The sequence below is a fragment of the Nuphar pumila genome, chromosome 16, assembly GCF_984573655.1.
Source record: "Nuphar pumila chromosome 16, dmNupPumi1.hap1.1, whole genome shotgun sequence".
Lineage (NCBI taxonomy): Eukaryota > Viridiplantae > Streptophyta > Magnoliopsida > Nymphaeales > Nymphaeaceae > Nuphar > Nuphar pumila.
The window spans coordinates 21,332,973-21,353,428 of record NC_143264.1 but is presented as its reverse complement, the minus strand read 5'-3'; the positions used below and the strand labels follow the sequence as shown (position 1 = coordinate 21,353,428).

The window sequence follows — 20,456 nt, the reverse complement described above, 5'->3', positions numbered from 1 at the left end:
AATTTTGAAGAAGCAAACATTGTTTTCATACAAATCCTAGATTGAGGAGTGTTGTATTAGACCTACGTCTATGTGAGCATGAAAATTTCCTCCTCAATATGGTCCTACCAAACCATGCCTAGTCTACATGCAATCCATGTCAGCTGGGTTCAAGTCTAGGCTCTTAGGTTTACATGATATCAGAAAATAAAAGTTGACATTCCATAGAACACAATTTTGATAATTGAGCTAAGTCAAAGCACACAGTTGATCAGACGAAGATAGGTCCCATCTCGGTCGCCAAACCTATTATCATCGCAAAATTTTTCTTCCTTCATCACTGAGAGAGAGAAACGATTCTATGAGTCAAACTCGACCAAAGTTTTTTAAAATGGTTTTGAAAATTACTCGCCTCCGTTTTGAAAATTTATGGAAAAATTCTGTAGAATAGGATCCGTCTGTCGATACGAGGTTCGATCGTTCCTGGCGCTTTTACCAGGGGTAATTGAACTAAGGATCAAATGTGTACTTTGACTAAGTTAAATTATCCAAATTATGTTCTATTTTCTTAGAATGCACAGAGAATCAGGCATGTGCTATGGAATTTTGAAAAGATGCAAGTTTGAGAAGTATGATGTTTGCTTAAAAAATTGAAATATGCTTGGAAACAGGAATTTTTGTGAAAAGTGATGATTCGGGGAAAATCATGAATTTCATTGGAAATCAGGAATTGCATTGGAAAATGACTTTTAAAATGGAAAATGGATTCTCAGAAAAACTTGGACTTTGAGAAAATCGATTTTGAGATTGGAAATGCCTTTTCTAAGGAAATCAATTTTTGAATAGGATTTGAGAATTCTGGGAAAACCAATTTCATAAGTAATTCAAGGATTTTGAGAAAATCGATTTCTGAAAGACTTACGATTTTGAAATTTGAGAAAGTTAAAATATTGGAAAATCATGGTTTGAACTTGGGAAATGCTTGAAATATCATTTGAAAATTCAGAGTCTCGAGAAACTCAAATCCTGAGAAAGACTTAGAAAGTTCTGAGAAAATTGATTTCTCTGAATTGAAATTGGAAAATGAGTTTGAAAATGATGCAAATTGAATGAATGAATATGAACTTGAAAGATAATTCTTTAAGGAATTGGGAAAATCCTTTTGAAATTTTGAGAAATGCAGTGCATTTTTGAAGTTAGCCTAAGAGTGTAGGCTGATTGTGGCTAATACGAAGATCACAAATCTGGGTTTCCTTCGTATTCTGACTATGGCCAAAAATACGAATTCTACTAAGTTTGTGAACTCCCTAAGAGCTTGTGCACGTGTCATTCATGTCAACCATAGTGTATTGGGAAAAATGCATGAATTATACATTCATCAGATATTAAAATTGCAAATCTAAACTATATGCAATGCAATCCTATTCTATGAAAGAAATGTAAATCTTATTCCAAATTATTACAACTTGATATTACATTGAATTGAATAAAGGAAAAGACATAAAATAACTAAATCTTCTTCTTGAATGTTCCTACAAAACTAGAAAATAAGTTAGCACAGAAATGTAGGTTTATCTGGATTTGTCCAAAAATATTGGAAATTATCAGATATTATCCAGATGTAAACCCAAATTCATACCCCCTTTGATATAAACATGAGAAATAAGTTATAAAATTCAAAAATAAAGTTGGAAATTCAAAATTGGAGTCAAAATAACCAAAATGCCCCTGATGACCTTGAAATCAGGGGTTTTTAGAGAGTTTTTGTAAAATTTAGAAATTTGAAAATCAAATAAAATAAAATGAAACACAATATGATAAAATGTGATGATATGCATGAAAATTTAGAGAATTAAGGATTGGAATTTCAAAATTGAGGTCAAATGACCAAAATGCCCATGATAACAACACTATGGCCTTGAAAACAGGGTTTTTTGAAATAAATTTTGCAAAAAGTTAAAATATGAAATGCAAATGAGGCTGAAATTAACCCTAATATGATATGATATGCTTATTCACATGATAAAAACCATAAAATGGCAAAAATATCACAAATTATTGAATCTAACTTGATTCTCGCTTGATTCTCGCTTGATTTTCGTCTCTGAATTTAAAAGTGAACTAACACACAAGGTAAATGAACTTGAAATTGATCCAAATTTGGCATGGACACCTAGACTATCTCTTAAAATAGAATGGAACTCAAAAATCTTTTTTTTTGATATTTTGTTTAATGGAAATTAACTAAAATCCTAACAATCAAGATTTTGCCTAAATTCTAACTCTAAACTGAATTTTGGGTACTAAACTACCATAGAAATTTCCCAAATTTTATGGGATGACAGAGGACAGTTAGGCAAAGATTTTTGACTTTTATAGATTCTGGTTTTGACATATGGTCGGAGCTTGACATCTCCGGCAAGTCGGATCTGAATCCAGCGACTCTAGGACTTAGGGCAGACTGACAGGTTTCGAAAAAAATCATGGGAAAAATAGCAAACAGTGAAGAAAATGACTGGAATTTTGGGATAATGTCACTGACAAACAGAGGAAAATTTCTTATTTTTATAGTTGTAGGATTAGATAAACGGTTTGGAAAGGAGCAGAGGATTATCAGAGATCTAAATCTTTGTAATTCTCAGACACAGGAATTTGATAGACAGGGATTTTAATTCTGAGAAAAATACCTAGGGTGCCCCTAAAATTCTTAAATTTTGAGGAATGATGGAGGGAATAATGAGGAACAATTCTTTTGTTGAAAGTTTTGACATCCAACCTACATATTGAAGCATCACAGTGGATTAAGGTCGGTCTAGACCCTGACAAGCAGAAATCGATATTTTCACAATGATTTGGAAAATCCGATTTTTAGTAGAAACCAAATCTCCTTGAAAAAATCTAGAAAATATTGGAAAACAATAAATTCTAACAGGAATCCACTATATTTTTTTAAGTAGGATTTGGATCATCCATCTGGGAGATCTCGGATGTTCTTGTCTGCTAAAAGAAAACCTGAAATTTCCAGAAAGGTAAAATCCTAGTTTGGGATTCAGTTTATTAGAGAGGTTTTTGAAACCCGAACGGATCTAAGTTTTTGGCAGGGAAACACAGACAAATAACTACGAGTATCATAATATTTTTAGGATTTTTGAACAAAAAATTTTACATAAAATCATAACTAGACTCGATGCATAAATGAATCTAAGTTAAACATCAATAAAAGCAATATTAAATGCTCATGAAATCAAAAACTATTCTAAATGCAATATAAAAACTACATGACATTGAAAATAAAACAAGAAATGAGGGGTATGGTTCATATTTGATGTTGGCTATTGGTCGTAGAGGGAGTCAATCCATCAATCAGATGGATCCCTCTATTCGGTATAGCCTCAATCAATGCTATAATCTCATAAAATCACCTTTGTAACTAGGTGAATCCGGTTTTTGAACCAAATTCATGCTAGAATCACGGAGGAAATTACAGTAACAAGGGGGCAAAGGCTTACCTTGGGGCCTTGCTGCGACAAGTGAAGGAGATGGGGGCGTGCTGCCAAAGTAAAGAAGAGGCGCCAATGGATGGGAACTTGTTGGAGGTGGCTGGAGGTAGAGACCGGCTGGAGGAGGCTCCTCTTGGTGGTGGCGCCTTGCTTCAGTTGATGGTTGCAGCAATGAAGATGGTAAAGGTGGTTGTGGTTGCTGGGTGTCCACTAAGGGCGTGCAATAGATGGTTGCAGTTGCTGTCAAGGTGAAGAAGGGGACATTGTCTTAGGCCTCAAGTGAGAGAGAGGTAGATAGGCTGAGAGTGGAGGGAAGAGAGAGCTGGAGGGAAAGAGAAGGCTAAGGGAGAGGAGAGTTGGGCGTGAGATGTTGCTTTTCTTTTTAAAACCTAAAAACTTAGGTCTTTAATTGAGGATGGAGTTAGATATTTTAGGGGCTAATGAAAAGGGGGGAAAAGGATGTTCGTGAATGGGCTGGACCAAGGAGGGAAAGGAAGGAAGGGAAGGGAAGAAGGAAAGAAAGGGAAGAAGAAGAAATGAAAGAGAAGAGGAAAGAAGAAAGAAAAGGAAAGAAGAAGGAGAAGAGAAAGGAGGAAGAGGAGAAGAAAAGAGGAAGGTGGTTGTACGTGAATGAGAAGGAGAGAAGGGAAAGCAAGGCAGAAAGAAAGAAAGAAGAAAAGAAGAAAGGAAAGCGAACAAAGAAGAAGGAAATAAAAGGGTGAAAAGAAAAGGAAAGAAGAAGGAGGAAGGGGGGTCGATCCCCATGTGGGTCCCACATTAAAAAATAAATAAATGAAATAAAAAATAAAAACAATAAAGAAAATAGTGAAAATGAAAAAAAAACTAATAAAAGAATATATATATATATATATTTTATTAAAAAGAAATGCAAATGGATAAGCTATCTCAGAGTGAGCCTATTTTCAATTTTGAAATGCATTTTGAAGATCATAGGGGTAGAATGGTCTTTTTAGAAAATTTTTAGAAAAATGAGCTATTTTTGGCAGTTTTTGAAACAAGCTCAGAATTTGAAGTTTCACACCTGTTGTGAAGCAAATCCAGTTTAGAATTTGAAAAAACAAGTTTGAAAAGAATCTAGATTATTTTCTCAAAAAACATTTCCTAATTTAGAATCCTGGGGGTAAAAATGTCAATTTTGGAAACCCAGAGGTTGAAATTGATTTTTGAAAACTTTAAAAGCTCAATCTGGATTGGAATTTATAAAACTGGAGTTCTGGATCTCGAAAATGAAATGAAATGTGATGAAATGTTATGAAATGATGAAAAATGATATGAAATGCCATGCGAAATGCTAACCCTGAATGAAGAAATTTGGATATTGGAACTTGATTGACACTTATACCAGTTCAAAAAGTGATAATTTTGTTAAAAATCGCAAAATGGTTTGAGAAATGGTTTTCGGGCTCTACCGGGCTAGAGTGACACTAAAAATTAGAGTTTGAGCTGGATTGAACTGAAATGAACTGGTTTAAGCTAGGTTCTAGGGTTTTAGAACTCAAATGAACTGACAAGACACTGACTTAACTGAACTCCTCGACTGAATTGTCAAGAAAAACTGTCATTTTTAGAGAAATGGTCACTGGAGTAAAGTGAATTACCAACACGAGCTAGATTTGAGCTGGAACAAAGATTCGTAATACTAAGATGAACTAAAACTGAAGCTCAAACACTAGCTCAACTGGCTGGACTCAACTCAATTTCAGTTGAAAGAGCTGAAATAGGCTAAAATAGGCTCTTAGACACTCAAAAATGGTTTTGAACTAAAACTGAAGCACTTGAACTCATGGTAAGCTCAAGCTAGACTCAAGGGAATATGACTGACTCGGAGACAATTGGCTTAGATTTGAGTGAAAATGAGCTCATTTTTTAAGAAATGATCTCATTTTGGCAGGAATGGTCAGAAATGGAACTGGTATGTTCATTGTGAGCTCAGATGAGCTTGAGATGACTGATATTCTAACTGTTCTAAACTGACCAACGAGCTTGGTTGACTCTGACTAACTGGGGTCTGGGATGACCTAGGAGTAAAATAGTAATTTTCCTTGTAAAAATGGGTAAAATGGTAGTTTTCTGACACAAACTTGGGGTTGGACTCCTACACTGACCTACCAGGGTTGGCATCTGTATGAGGGATGTATCTGAAAATGGATGAGAAAAATTTAGGGTGTTAACAGTGGATTGAAGAGATATTTCTTGATGCGCTCAAACGACTGTTGACACTTTGGCCTTCATTCGAACTTAACTCCCTTTCTAAGTAGATGATTGAAAGGTTCACACCTCATGGCCAAATTGGATATGAATCGTCAAATTGACTGCATACATCCCTGAAGACTGCGCAACTCTTTAAGATTGGTTTGGGGTGGCATATCAATGATAGCCTTTGCCTTGGCAGGATCTACTTCTATCCCCCTTTTGCTGACCATGAAACCAAGTAACTTGCCTAACTTTACATCAAAAACACATTTCTGAGGATTGAGTCTCATCTTGAATAAAATAAGCCGCTTGAAGACTTGACTAAGAGCTTCAATGTGGTCTTCTTCCTCCTTGGATTTGACTAGGATATCATCGACATATGCATCCATAATCTTATGCATCTGGTCATGGAAAATAACTGTCATTGCATGCTAATAAGTTGCCTCAGCATTTTTAAGCCCAAATGGCATGACTGTGTAACAGAAAGTGCCCCACGAAGTGGTGAAGGACGTCTTGGACTGGTCACGAGTGGCCAACTTGATTTGATTATATCCAGAATATCCATCCATAAAGAAGAACATGGTATGACCAGCCATGTTGTCGATTAGGAGATCGATGTTGGGGAGCGGGTAGTCATCCTTTGGAGTAGCTTTGTTGAGATCACGAAAGTCGATACAAATTTGAACTTTACCATTTTTCTTGGGAACCACCACAATATTTGCTAACTAATTTGGATAATCTATTGCTCGAATGAATTCAGTTTTGAGTAAATCTTCAAGTCCTTCCTTGACTTGTTGCTCGATTTGAGGATCCATTTTCCTCAACCTTTGCTTAACTGGTTTGACGTCCGGCTTCAACACGAGGCAATGTTCAACCAATTTAGGGTCTAAACCTGACATATCCTCGTAAGTCCATGCGAACACTTCTTGATATTGCTTGAGAAAATCGATGAGCCTTTTCTTCTCATCTGTGCTCAGACTAGTACCGATCTTGAGAATCTTCGGACTATCCTCTGAGCCAATATTGATGTCTTTAGTTGGATCCTGAACTAGGGACGATGGTTCATCTTGCTTCTAAATTGCTGCGAATTCTGGCAATTCTTGAAGAGATGAATCAAATTTTGTGAGTTCTTCTTACTGCTTTATTGTCATATTGTCCTATGTTCTTGCCTTAACCCAATAGATCTTGTGGGCTTCAACACGATTGAAGGATTAATGACTAGTCTCCTTATTGACCGGGAAGATATTCTGAAATTTTGGAAAAGGAATAGTGTTTAGAGAAATTTGCCCACTATAAAATAAATTGCGCAAAATAGAGAAAATAATGACAATGAATTTTAAAGACAAATTATAGAGAGAGAAGGATGGCATCCAGACAGACGAGAAAAATCAATAGCTTTATTGAAGACTTGAATAAAATGATAACATTAAAGGTAATGAAATGAAATTGGACATCGTCTCTACAAAATGCAGAAATCAAAGAAATAAAGTAAAAGAAGAATGATGGCAAATGCTTTTAATGGATCGCCTTGACGAAGACAGCGTTCTTATGAAATTTTCTTCCTGAATAAAGGATGATCTCAGGGAGTATTGTAATCAAGATGGCCTCCGATCTTAAAGAAATATGGTCATTGTCATCGGACCATGGTTGTAGTATGCTATGTCGATTGTGCTTCCTCGAGCTATAACATCTCGAGGTTTTCACTGAGAATAACCTCATCACTTTCCCTGATGCTAGGGATATCGGCGATGTAGGTTGGTCTGGGAATCATAAGTTGTGGCAGCCTTTCTTCTAGATTTTCCCCCAGGATCTTGGTGATCATGCCGCCTTTGGACCATTTAATGCACTAATGAAGGGTGGATGGTACTACATTTGCATTATGAATCCATGTGCGTCCCAATAAAAGATTATATGTTGGTGGCACATTGACGACATGGAAGAGAACTGTATGGACAAAATAATTAATGAAGATCTCAAGAAAAATCTTTCCCTTCGTTGTTTGTCCATGATTATCAAATCCATAAATAGTGATGGAGTCGGGGAGATATTCTTATTCCTTTAATCTTAGAGCTTTAGCAGTCATCTCTGGACAAATATTGAGGCTACTACCTCCATCGACAAGCACGTGAGGGATGGTCATTCCCCAGGTCCGTACCATAATATATAATGCATTATTGTGGAATGCATGAGGCTTTGGCAGATCCTCGTCTGAAAAGGTGATTGGAGTGTTGGTCGTGGCCTAGTTGACGATCTGGGCCATATCTTTCGGAGTTGTGCTCGATTACACTTTAATATTTCACAACAAATCATCTAAGACTTGCTGATGCTTGGAAGAAGCATGCGCCAATTCTAGGATCGACACGTTTGAAAAGGCAGTGATCGATTTCTGGACCGAATTGGTGTTTTCTTTGGTTGTGCTACTCTCATCTTGAGTAACCTTGATGAAGCACTTAGGAAACCCTGGAATCCTGCTGACCACTTCAGGGGATGCTCTGATGGGCTTCCTTGAGACATTCAGCTTACTGAAAGCTGAGACAAGATCCATCTTTTAGGTATTAGATTGGGCTCGCTGTAGCACCAGGACCTGATGTTGAACATGAATATCATCATTGGGACACGGCAGAATATGATCATGTGGCTGAAATGGATAGTCAGATATTACTGTTGTCGAGTGCTGAAAGAAGGGTTGATTTAAGATAGCCATCTTTTCATCGTCGCCACCTTCTACTAAAAGGTTCTTGTCAATGTAATCTTGAATAATGTTCTTGAGACTGAAGCAGTTCTAAATATCATGCCCCAATGTCTGGTGGAACTTGTAGAATCTATCTTTCATTTTTCTCATGATGACTGGGGGATCGACCATCTTTGAGAGCTTGATCATCTCACTGGTAAGCATATATTTGAGCACGGTTTCAAGTGATTGATCCAAGGGGGTGAATTTACAGTTATAGATCCACCCTTCATGCTTCACCTTTTGTTGCAGTTTTGGTTCCTGTTCATTGGCTGGCAGAGCCGGTTTGTTATTCTATGGGAGCAATTTGTTTTTCTGCTCATTCTTGCTAGGATTCAAGCTTGCATAACTGAATGATTTTATCTTATTCTTACGATGACTCTTGTCGCGGCCTGCATCAAAGGAGTAAGTGAAATGAGTCTTCTTCTTTGACTCCCGTTGACTACTATTTTTGGCGAGGGTGATGCCCTCATACACCCCATTTTTCATGCCTAGCTCAAGCCATTCAGCTTGCTCTGTCAATTCAATAAAGGTCCTTGATGGAGAGGTAGAAATCATACCCCTTAGGGGTTGTGAAAAGTTGTTCAAAATTAATGGCAATGCATGCTCTTCTGATATCGGATCCCTTATTTTATTGCAAGTGGATCTCCACTTGTGAATGAAATCTCTGGCCTTCTCGTTTTTCTTCTGCTTGAGACTGCAGAGATGGCTGAGGGTTGGAAGCACCTCTGCATTGAACAGGAACCGCTCGATAAATAGATTGACCACCTTGTAGACTTTCTTCAACTCAATGGGAATTATATATTCTGAATACTAGTTGGTCGTTGTTCCCTCCAGACTGCGAGGAAAACAGAGGAACAAAGCCAGGTTGTCTCGCTTGAACTTGAAGCATTCAACAAAAACTATGGCAAGGTGCGCTTTAGGGTCGCCTGAACTATCAAACTTTATGAACTTTCTGAGAAGATTATCGAGACGGTCATCCCCATCCAATCCATCATAAAAATCTTCACTCATGAAGACCTTGCCCTTATCTCGGGCATGCAGATCCTTGACCATTTTGACCACATCTTTGAGTTGTGGCTGATCAGGGTCATTAACATACTGATCTTTGGACTTATAGGTCGACCCTTGCTCCTAAGTCTACTTTTGAAGTGCCGGTTGAATCTCATACTCTTCATCGGTGTCACCCACTAATTTGGCTTTGTCAGAGGTATTCTCGTAGTGACTCTGCTTTTTTAATATTTTTATATGTTTTTTCACCGTCTGACCCTTAGCCTTTTTTTTGGCTTTGCCTGAACTAGCCCTTGCTTGCTCAGTCAACATCTTTTTCATCATTTTCTGAAACAATGCATACATCTGAGGGTCAACATTATCATTACTCTGCTGGCTTTGATCCTTGGGAGATCGTGGAGACGACATTTCTTGTTCAGATGTGAAAGAGTGATCGATATGCTGGATAAATGTGATCTTCTTGTCGGACCTTATCTGAACCATGTAGGATTGCAAATTCTCTCTGCAGAATAAAATGGGCAATTATATTTGAACAGTTTTCAGGACACAACAAATAGGGGGAAAATATTTGATGAGAGTTAGGTTGACAATTTGAAAGATATCTCATTACTAGAGATCGGGTCATTGTTGTAATCACGATAATTGCATTGATATTTTTTGTAAAAGAGACAAACAACTAAAATATGCCTTGTTACCTAGGCGAGGTCATCAAACCATAATAGAATGAGAATATTTGAAGGAAAATAATTTTATTAATAATAAACTTGAGAAAGAAGGGGCGGACAAATAATTTGCCACCACTCATGGTAATCAGAAGACACTCGAGGACCAGGAAAAATAGTAAGAGTAATAAAAGAATCCCAGCTATGCTTGGTAAAATGGTATATTCTCGGCCACTGAGTAGACTTCAAATCGAATTCTGACATAATGCCTTACTATAATCGAGCTTCAATGCGCTTCTGCCTCTATGAGAATTGTTTAACATATAGCTCTGACTGATAATAAATGGAGAAGAATGGTCTGAGTAACTTGAATCGCTTGCCATATGCATAAGTGTACCGAGGGGGTGACTCCTGACGGTCGAAGTAGTCCCACACGATTTCTTCTTCATGGAGGTTCTCGATCAACAATCTGTACCAAGAAATGGATAATGGCTTCTTGCTGTTATATCTGAATGAGCTGGTTTGAGATGATACATGCCGAAGGAACCAAGACTATAGTATGTAGATGCATCCTTCTACCAAGATAGAATCCTTAAGCACAAAATGGGTCAATCTACAATATAAGAAAGCTAGTGCGGCCATGGCGATAGAGAGACGATTGGTCGGTCGACTTTCCCATCTTCTCAAAAGTTGTACTATTCTGATATCTGCATAGTTTTGTCCATCTTAGAAAAAGGCTTGCCCTATGGTGCACAAGATCATTGCATGCTGAATCCTTTCTCGCGTTGCTCAGTATAAGGAGTCGCCTTCTTCAGATGCTTTATACTATTGATATAACTCAAACTAGTCGACATATTGGATCTCATATGCCTCTATCAGTGGCCAAGATCTATGTCTAGTCATATGGGCTAAAGCATCTCGAGGGTCAAGTCCCTTGATGTTGATCAGAAATTGTTGCTCCATGGGATCATTTGACTGACCAGCTGGCTCATGTAGACCTATGATGTCTGAGAATTTGTCTAGTAGTAGAGTCATCTCTCCTCACAAGAACCAAAAGGTACAGGTACATGAATTTCAGAAAATTTATTCTGTTCTATTTCTGACAGATTCAAAAATCTGTCAGACTTTACGGATTTTAAAAATTCGTTCTGAAACTCCAGATATAAGTGTTTCAAATTCGTGAAAATTCTGAAAATCGCAGGTCCCAAAACTGAAAAATCTGAAAAAGCTGATTTTGGAAAACGCTTAAAAATCAGACCAAATCAACTTAAAATGAGTTGATTTTTGGTCTGCTGATAGTGAACACTCTGATGAAGAGAATAGAATAAAAATTCTTGAAAATTTTTAAAAATTTGCACATAAAATGACAATTGCAAGATGTTGTAAAAATCGGGTTTTAGAATCAATGCACTATTCACTTGGAAATATCCACTTATGACACTATGACTTTAAATGCTTTGTAAAAACAGTCCTAACACTACTAATTGACTGTCAAAATACAGAGAATGCATGCAATTAAAAAAAGAAGTACACGAACATGTAAATGTAACACACAAGTCAATGATAATTCTAATCTAAACAACACGCCAAATGTAAGCTATCCTAACTAATATGTAATACTAATTAAACTATCTAAAGGACTAAACTTAAATCAATCTAATGCACTAATATAAACTAAATGTTGAACTAGCACACACAATTCACATTCAAAGCTAAATTAACATTAGAATTACAAATAACATTAACTCAAATGAACTAATTAACTTAACTAAAATGAATAACTATCTAGGGTTAATTGGGAACTAGGGTTAATTAGGGGGGCGGTTTAGGATAGATCTTTGACCTTGACTAGGTTCATGTCCCACCTCAATGGACCCACTAAGTTGACTAAGTTAGCAAATTAATTAAAATGGAAACCTAAAACTTAAAGACTATTTATTTAAAACCAAAAAATAAAAAGAAACTAAATAAAGCTATCTAAGTTACACGCCTAAATGGTGGTAAATAAAAACTAATTAAAACCTACCTAAATGATGAACTACTTATTTAAACCTAAGGTTAATTTAAACTTACTAAAATGATTAATCCTAAACCTATGCTAAATCAAGATAGAGAATTAGAAAAGGGTTAATCAATGAGACTTAACGAAATTGGAAGGAAGACCATTCTCCATAATTGTCTTAGAAACTTAATTAGGAAGCTTGGGCTAGCAAAATCGTCCAGCTAGAGGGCCCCACACATTTTCAACTTTGCATTAAAAGCAATAGATCCTTTTTGAAAATCTTTCCCAAAACACGATTTGGGAAATGGATTTGAAAATTAAACTTTGTTTCCAAACGTGTAAAGGAGGGAAAGCCTTCTCTCTTGGCTGGATAAAAATTTTCAAAGCATTCCTTATCCCACAAATTTGGAGGAGTCCAACTTACCAAACTCGTTCCTTAACCTTAATTACTCAATTGCCCTTCTTCCAAATTCGACATTACCTATTTAATTTACCTATATGATTAATATTCTAACTAAACTAACCTCTAAACAATGCAATGAAGGGTTAGAGATGGAATGTAACACATGATTTTCAAAAAGACTAAATTAGATAACACTAAAATCAAAACTTACCTAAACAAAAACACTAAAACATTTTTGGACATTAACTCCTAATTCATTGAATGTAGACACTCTAAAAAAAACTACATAATTCTAAGAAACTTACCAAACAACCTAAAGCTAAGCTGGACTGTAATGGCAGCCTTCTCTTGGAAGAGGACAGCCACTCTAACACACCAAAAAAATTGATTCCACCTAAACTATGAAAAACGACAATATTTTTTTCTTTTTCATTTGAACAAACTATAGACGAATTTGAAATCAAACTAATTATCACTTAAATCCAATGTAAAAATGCTAAGACATGACCTACTGAAATTATAACAGAAATTAATCTAAACTGAAAACTACGAAAATCACTAAACTTAAACAAGACACACACCAATCGATTGATGTAACTTGACAACACTATTCAACAACGATAAACCCAACATAAAATTAAGCCAAAGGGGATCTTAAACTAATGGAACAATACATTTTTGACACAGTTTACTGCTAAAAAAAATTCAGAAAACAGCATATCATAAAACGTTAAAATCGGCTAGAGTGGATCTAGCCGATTTTCACTATTTGGTTAAAACGATGTGTGACTCAAGGACTACACCTAACCTAGACCCAAAAATGACATTCAAAGTCATAAAATGACAGAAAAATGACAGTGGTTTGCTGTGAAAGAATGAGAAAAATCTGAAAGGTTTGAGGGTTGGAGAGACGACTATAGGTGGGCACGAGTTATCTTAAAGAAGGGAGAAAGGCAAGACCTACCTCAAGGGCGATCTGACGACTGTGGGGGTGGAAAGAGCGTAAGCTGCCTATGAAGATGTGTTTCTTCTTCTTCAAGGATGCTGGAACATCACAATGGAGCTCGTTCTTGCAACTGCACCACGTTTGAAGTACACTGAGGGCGGAAAGTGAACCAATTCGCGATCGGGTGGAGTAGAGGATCGGATGGAGGTAGGGCCGATCTTTCTTGTTGGAGTAGATGGCACTCCACGCAAGAATGGCGTCTTCAACCTCTGTTACACCTGCAAAAATCAAGAACAAATGCTCAGCACCCAGCAAGGATGATTAGAATTGAAAAAGATATGTAAAACAAAGAGAAATAACACAAGGAAAGTGCTTGAATCTCAAGCAAAACCCAACGAAAAAGGGGTAATGGCGTGGAATGATTGGGGAAGAAGGTGGCTGGAGCAAGACTCAGAAGAGGAGGTGCAAATCCCTAGGCAAAAACATCTAGGGTTTTCAGAAATGATGTTTTTATATTTTGGTTCCATTTCAGAAAGAGGTTTAAAATGAAAAATATTGCTCTGTGCCTCTTTTGGAGGGGGTTTTCTGAAAACCTTTTCTAAATTGGTTTTGGATCACGTTGGAGATGGATTATGATGTTTTAAATACTGATCCATGGTCTAAGCTGGTCTATTTGGGTCGGATCTTGATCCAAATCACCTTGAAATTTGTGCCCGAACACTAAAATTTTCATATCTCACTCAATTTAACTCCGATTTTCCTGAAATTTGAACCATGACTCCTACATCCAATCATGGGTTTTAAACCTTAAAACCGCCTAAAAATGGATGAATATATTAATAACATGATGTGCATTTCATGCATCATCAAACACCCCCATGCTTGAATGTTTGTTAGTCCCTTAACAAACAACTAACTAGGTTATGAAATTGAAAAATAAACAAATATGCACTAAACAATTAAAATCCTAACTCACTTTCGTAGGAATCACGGTTGCATTTAGCTCATGCAACAAGCCCTTTAAACCCCTGGGTTACCTCAGTAGACGAGTAAGGTCTCGTGAGGGTTTGCAGAGATGCTACCCACAAACATCAATGTCATGCAAGAATGATTTTTCAAAAATATTAGGCAATTAAGAATTCAGTTCCAGCACATATTTCATGTAATGCACACTCTCATAACAAATTTAGAATTCTTATGCCACCACAGTAAAAATCTTTTTCTTTCACTTTTCTATGCTTGTACTTATCTATGATTTTTCTCAGAAAGTCAAATATTATCATGTTATCACTCATTTATCCTCACTTGTATATTTTCTGTACAGTATTTCACAATTATTCTTAAGCAATGAATTTTTTTTCTCATTAAGCTCACTCTTTTTCTTTTGATTTTCAATTTTTCACCATTTTTCAATTCTTCTCTCTTGAGCACTCTTCCCACTTGAGCACTATTTCAATATCCAGTTTTGTGACCCGTGTAGCGAGCTTTGGGTCAGTGACTCCCAGGCCAGACGACCTTAGGGCACCAGATACAGAGTATCCCTCAGACTTAATTGCTCGAGTCACTAGACCTTCTATTTTAATAGTTTACGTATAGTCTTCTTCTCATCATGTGCAATGTCTCTATCTCTTAGGCTTTCTATGAAGTTCATGTAACAAGCTTTCGAATCAGTGGCTCCCAAACCAGATGGCTTTAGGGCACCAGATGTAAAACACCCTTTAGACTCTACTTACTCGAACCACATAGGCTACAGATATCGACTAGACAAGAAGATGATCTCCTTCATTATCCTTTTCGTAAAGAGACTCAAACACTCCAACTTGTGTTTTAGTTCCACTACTAGAAATCGCGAAGACATCAACAACTAAACGTAGCTCTTTTCCTTTAAGCTCATATTTCAAAACATCTTTCCATTGCTTAGTTCTTTCACAAAACATGTTGTGCATACTTATACTAAAGTGATTCAAAACTTTCTAACATTCAAATACTATCTTTTCTTTGAATTTTCTCATAAATAACTACTCTTTTTGGATTAGATCAGAAAAAAAATTTTACATGGGGCTTAAAAAATTCTAAATTGTTAGATTATGTCAAAAACAATCATATATGCTACAAACTTGTTCTTAAAGGACTACTTTTATGAGTTTTTAGCTACCTAGAAAAAAAAATTTAATGTGCATCTAAACCACCACCCCCATGCTTGAATGACACTGTCCCTAGTGGCATACAAAATATGTAACATGCAATGCAAATGCACACTAAAGAACAATAAAATAAATACGGGAGAAAGGATAGATACAACCTAATATGTGTCGGGCTTCTGAAGTTGATGATTGACTTGACTTTGCAACATCCTATGCATATATGAATGCATAATTTTCTGCTAATCTGGTCAATGGTCAGCTCTGAAAGTTGTGCCCTGTACCTGGTAACTAATCCTCACATATTGAATATTAGATAAAACTTGTATGAATCAGAATAAATGTAAGTTCATATGAAATAAAATAACTGAATAAAAGCAAAAGTTGAACTGAAAAACAACTAATTCTACTATCTACATATGATACATTCCTCTGCTCAAATCCTATGCCTTCGTGAGATCCCAGAGCTCACACTCACCAACCTATAAGGAATCTGATATGTAGGGCTTCAGTCTTTGCCCATTTACCTTGAATGTACCTCCGGTCTGTGGATCAAATAATGTCACTGCCCCGTGTGAAAATACTTCTTTCACAATATAAGGTCCATCCCATCTTGACCTTAACTTTCCTGGGAATAGATGCAAACGAGAATTGAACAACCAAACTTTCTTATCAGGCTCAAACACTTTTTTGATAATGTGCTTGTCATGAAAGGCCTTAGTGCGAGCTTTATATAACTTGGCATTCTCATATGCATCATTCCTGAGTTCTTCTAACTCGGTGAGCTGCAATGATCTCTCTTTGCCAGCCTGGGTGAGGTCAAAATTAAACTTCTTGATTGCCCAATATGCTATGTGCTCCAGCTCGACAGCGAGGTGGCATGCTTTTCCAAAAACAAGACGATACGGGGACATGCCAATGGGAGTTTTAAATGCAGTCTTATATGCCCAAAGTGCATCATCTAAGCGTTGGGACCAATCCTTGCGGTCCGAACGAACTTTCTTTTCTAATATCCGCTTTATTTCCCTATTAGAAACCTCGACCTGTCCACTAGTCTGCGGATGATAAGGATTGGTGAACCGATGATTGACAGAATACCTTCTCAGAAGAGAAGCTATCTGTACATTCCTGAAATGCTTGCCACCATCACTTATCATCGCACGTGGCACACCAAAATGACTGAAAATATTGTGCTTAATGAACTTAAGCACCACTCTATAATCATTGGTTTTGGTTGCCACAGCCTTGACCCATTTGGACACATAATCAACTGCCACTAAGATATACAAATTACTGAATGATGGCAGAAATGGGCCCATAAAATCTATGCCCCAAACATCGAAAATCTCTATAATCAAAATCAGGAGCAAGGGCATCATGTCCCTCTTGGACATGTTCCCAGTCTGCTGACATCGAATACATTTCCTACAAAACTCATGCGCATCTCTGTGGAGTGTGGGCCAAAAAAAACAGACTGCAAAACCTTTGCAGCTGTCTTCCTACTACTAAAATGCTCTCCACAGGCTAAAAAATGACAAAAGCTAAGGATGGACTCATACTCCTCCTCTGGGACGCATCTTCTAATGATCTGATCTGCACAATATTTGAACAACTGTGGCTCATCCCAATAATATTGTCTCACCTGTGATAAGAATCGCTCTCGCTCATTCTTATTCCAATGCTCAGGGATCAGTCTCAAAACTAGATAATTCACAATATCCGCAAACCAGGGTAACTGCAATGTTCTAACTGTCATGATCTGCTCATCGAGGAAAGAATCACTGATCGGTCTCTGATCTTGAGTGATCTCCATGATCAGTCTAAAAAGATGGTCTGCTACTACATTCTCACTTCACTTCTTATCTCGAATCTCAAGATCAAACTCCTGTAGTAACAGGACCCATCGGATGAGTCTCGGTTTGGTGTCTTTCTTGCTAAGAAGATACTTTAATGCAACATGATCAGAATAGACAACCACCTTCGAACCGAGAAGATAGGACCTAAACTTATCCAATGCGAATACTACTGCGAGTAGTTCATTCTCTGTCGTGGTATAATTCATTTGAGCATCGGACAGAGTTCTACTCGCATAATATATCACATAGGGCTTCTTGTCAATCCTTTATCCTAAAATGGCCCCCATAGCATAGTCAAAAGCATCACACATAATCTCGAATGGAAGTGTCCAATTCGGAGGTCTCAAAATGGGCGCAGTGGTCAAGGCCTCTTTGAGTATCTCAAAGGCCTTCATGCAATCATCACCAAAATCAAAGGGCTGATCTTTCTCCAATAATGAGCAAAGCGGTCGAAAGATTTTGCTAAAATTCTTGATGAACCGCCTATAAAATCTGGCATGCCCTAAAAATGACCGAACCTGCCTCACAGTGGTGGGTGGAGTCAATCGAGAAATAGATTCCACCTTCGCTCTATCAACCTCTATCCCTCTCTTGGACACAATGTGTCCCAACATAATCCCCTTCTGGACCATAAAATGGCTCTTTTCCTAACTTAAAACCAGGTTTGTCTCCATACACCTACTCAGTACTCGAGTAAGTTTCTGAAGGCAATCCTCAAATAAAGAGCCATACACAGAAAAATCGTCCATGAAAACTTTCATGACATCATCCACCATGTCAAAGAAGATAGCTAACATGCACCTCTGAAAAGTTGTCGGGGCATTACAGATTCTCAATGGCATACGTCTGAACGCAAAAGTGCCATATGAACATGTAAATGTAGTCTTCTCTTGATCGTCAGGATGAACAGCTACTTGATTATATCCTGAATATCCATCTAAGAAACAATAGTAGCTCTGTCCTGCAAGCCTTTTCAAAATCTAATCAATGAATGGCAACTGGAAGTGATCCTTCCGTGTTGCCACATTCAGTTTCCTGTAATCAATACAGACTCGCCATCCCGCGGTGGTCCTCATCAGAATGTTTTCCCCCTTCTTATTCTCCACTATAGTGAGTCCAGATTTCTTCGGCACAACCTGAATCGGACTGACCCACTGACTATCAGAAATGGGGTATATGATCTCAGCATCTAACCACTTGACCACCTCATTTTTCACCACTTCTTTTATGTTAGGATTTAATCTTCTCTGCATGTCACGCACCGGCTTGACTTCTTCATCACAATGAATCATGTGCATGCATAATGAAGGATCAATCCCTTTCAAATCAGCAACCACCCAACCAATCGCTGCCTTGTGCTCTCATAAAATATCTAGCAATCTCTGCTCCTGCTCCTCTATAAGCAGTGACGAGATAATCACAGGTAGAGTCTCATCAACTTCAAGATATGCATACTTGAGTGAATCCGGTAAGGGTTTCAGCTCAAGTTTCGGAGGAGACTCTATCGATGATTTGGCTGGGGTCTCAGCAAGTGGTGGAAGAGGCTCAATGCTTCCTCTCCAAGGAGGGAATTCTGACGAAACTACAGACACATCTACACTAACTCTACTACTATCCTCTCCTATATGATACAAATCTAGGGAATCCTCTATCATGTACAACTCTGGTTGTGCTTCCACTAAATCCTATGCTATATCAATCTGGAAGCACTCCATATCTCCCACTGGACCCATCGTGGCATTGAAAATGTTCAGTCTGACTTTCTATTGCCGAATGACAAGTCCATAGCTCCGGTTCTATAATTGATACATGCATTGGCAGTCGCCAAGAATGGTCTGCCCAGAATGATCAGAGTCTGGTGCTGGCTATCCACTCCTTCCATGTCAAGGATAATGAAATCGACTAGAAAATAGAATTCATCCACTTTAACTAGCACGTCTTCCAAGACACCTCTCGGTACCTTGACAGAATGATCTGTCAGCTGCAGTGTAATCGGGGTCGATCTCATTTCTCTTAGCCCAAATGAATCATAGAAATATCCTGGTAGAATGTTCATGCTGGCTCCAAGGTCGAGAAAAGCGCATTCTATCCGGATGTTTCCTATGGTACATGCAATGATCGAGGCTCAAGGGTCCTTGAGCTTTGGTGGAGTCTGATGCTGAATCACTGAACTCACCTGCTCAGTCAGATAGACCTTGGTAGGAACTTTTCCTATAGATTTCTTCTTCTGGGTACATAGTTCCTTCAAGAATTTGGCATAAGTCGGCACCTGCTGAATGGCATCTAGCAAAGGCAGGTTGATCTGCACATGCTTGAAGATCTCAAGCATGTCCTGGACCTTCGTGCCTTGCTTTCCTCTGACACCGGGAGATTCTAACGCTTTGGGATAGGGTGGTTTGGGGATATACATCTGAGGGTCCTCCTCTTTATGCGAAGGCTCACTCCTATCCTGCTCATGAACTGGGGTAGATGATTGAGCCGTAGAAGATGGTATACTCGAATCTAACTCATCGGTCTTCTCTCTACTCTCGATGTGATACTCACGTTCACTCCTAAGGGCCATAACAGATTTGGCCTGTTGCTGTGACTCAGTAATGTACAGGTCTATCGTCATTTGATCCTTGCCCTTTGGGTTCATCACTGCCTGACTCGGCAAACTACCCTCTGGTCTCCTACTAATCGCTTTTGCTAACTATCCCATCTGCGACTCTAACTTCGCGATGGACTGGGTATGTGAGCTCAAGATCTAACTGCACTTCTCGAAAGCATTCTGATTAGAGGTTTTCACCTCTTGGAACACTTGGAGAAGTCTCGCCTCGAAAGATGTCTGCGGAGCAGATTCTTGTGAGATCTGAGGAGGAAATGAAGGAGTGTTCTGGGGATAGCTCGGCCTCTAAAATGTCTAAGTGAATGGTGGCGATCGAGCAGACTAAGAAGATGGAAGTTGAGTAGAAGGCTGAGGATTCTTCCATGAAAAGGATGGTTACGCCACCCCTGATTATATGTAGGTG

The 20,456-nt window shown here is 38.0% G+C and overlaps 1 pseudogene; it reads right to left on the bottom strand.

The window, feature by feature from the left end:
* Nucleotides 1-9,237: 9,237 nt before the first annotated feature.
* Nucleotides 9,238-20,083, bottom strand: LOC149813074 (uncharacterized; annotated as a pseudogene).
* Between the last annotated feature and the right edge of the window lie 373 nt (nucleotides 20,084-20,456).